The sequence below is a fragment of the Dipodomys ordii genome, unplaced genomic scaffold (assembly GCF_000151885.1).
Source record: "Dipodomys ordii isolate 6190 unplaced genomic scaffold, Dord_2.0 Scaffold128, whole genome shotgun sequence".
Classification (NCBI taxonomy): Eukaryota; Metazoa; Chordata; class Mammalia; order Rodentia; family Heteromyidae; genus Dipodomys; species Dipodomys ordii.
Genome location: NW_012267344.1, coordinates 269,153 through 270,910, shown reverse-complemented (window position 1 = coordinate 270,910; position 1,758 = coordinate 269,153). Strand labels below are relative to the sequence as shown.

The window sequence follows — 1,758 nt, the reverse complement described above, 5'->3', positions numbered from 1 at the left end:
ATGGGCAAACCACACTACCCAGGGTTTATCCTCTCCCACTCCCCCTCCAGGATTCTCACATGGCGACAAGAACCGGCCTGGCATTTTAGGCATGCTCTTTCCCACAATGGAGTTCACGCACTTTCCACTGCCTAAAGCCAACCCCAAGGCTGAGATGACATGTGTTCAAGCCCGAAAGACAGTTTTCTTTTTGTGATTGACAGATTCCCTCAGTCCAGTCTAGGGAAGCTGACTTTCAATCTTGCAGCCTTGCATTTCCGGTGGAATCTGTGGGAACATGATAGAACTTCTTCACAGACCCTTCCACTCTTGAAGATGATGTGGCCTTTCCTAATGCTAAATGCTCAGGGACTCTGTCATTGCCGTTTTCTGGCCCTGAGCTTGTCCTCAGGACCTGGGCATCCTCCTTCAGGTTCTGTGTTCAAGGCCAACACTCATGTAGACAAGCCATAGCATTGCTTCTGGGTTTGGGGGTGATTAACTAGAGATAGGAAGTCTCCCAGACTTTTCTACCCCAGGCTGATTTCAACCCATGATACTTAGATCTTAGCACGCTGAGTAGCTAGCAGGGAAGGCACGAGCCTGACATTGTTCTGAATAACAGAAACAGAATCGATGGTTCTAGTAGAGACTTGGTTTTCAATCACTCCTTTGAGTGGCTGTTTCTGGGAAAAGCCCCATTGAGTGGATCATCCAAGTCAGAAGGACATGCTTGGGAAAGGTTTATTGAATCACTCAGTGATGGATTGGCAGCACAGATTTCAGGAGAAGGGGAGAAGAAGTGGGAAAGGCATGAGTCAGGATGCCGATGTAGCAGGATAGAGGAAAACATGGGTGACGCGTGAGGACGGTCATCTTCCCAGAGTCCATTCTGCTGGAATGGGGAAGATGGAGGCAGGTGCCCTCCTGAACATGCTATCACCTGTGAGGATGGAGCAGAGAGGAGGGACCCGAACCTGAGACCCTGGGAATGCCCTCATGGCGGAGATCGCAAATGGGAAAGAGGCAAGACATAGAAGTAGGACATGAGAAATGAACTGCTAAAGGCAGATTCACTTCCCAGGATCTCGTGTGTGTGTGTGTGTGTGTGTGTGTGTGTGTGTGTTTGTGTGTGTGTTTGTGTGTGTGTGTGTGTGTGCAAGCCTGTTACTAGAAGTCCCGTTTTCCTAGTGAAGGAGATGGTGTCAACAGACCCAGGTCAGAGATGCCTTTTGAGCAGGCGTGTAGCTACGTCCTGTGTACTGGAAATTACATGTGGATCTGCTTTTACACATGATTTCTGCAGACGGGCCCACTGCCTGAGAGAGTTTGTGAACACAGCATTGTCCACTGGCCCGGAAATCGACCAAAGTTGAGAGATTTTTAACCCTTCCTCTATCACACAGTTCTGTCTCCCTTTTCCCAGATTGTAAACCCGGGTGCACACCGAAGTCAGAAAGGGGAATTTTCCTGACTCCTACACATAGCTTCCTTCCAGAGAGATTCTTTCTGAACTCCACGATCAGAAGTAAATACAGCAGAATTCGTGTGGCGATGGGGTGAAGGGTAATGTTGGGGTGTGTGTGTGTGTGTGTGTGTGTGTGTGTGTACTCACCCAGGCAAGTCCTTTACTTCTTAGGACAATCATCTGTGAAAAAGAGCAAGGAAGAAAATGAAACAGGATCAAGGGAGATGTGCAATCCCACCAAGCGGATTCCTTGCCAGGCAAGCAACACATGATTGTGTGCAGAGACGATCTTGGGCAAGGATGTCGGGGGA

At 48.9% G+C, this 1,758-nt stretch overlaps 1 protein-coding gene across 1 annotated transcript in view; it reads right to left on the bottom strand.

Moving 5' to 3' along the window:
* Positions 1-817: 817 nt before the first annotated feature.
* The window catches only part of LOC105996271 (aphrodisin-like), a 3,412-nt gene continuing 2,471 nt past the window's right edge, over positions 818-1,758 (bottom strand). Inside the window, exon 4 of the mRNA XM_013030289.1 lies at positions 818-922. The gene's annotated coding sequence lies outside the window, so the exon portion shown is untranslated. The remainder of the gene's footprint in view (positions 923-1,758) is intronic.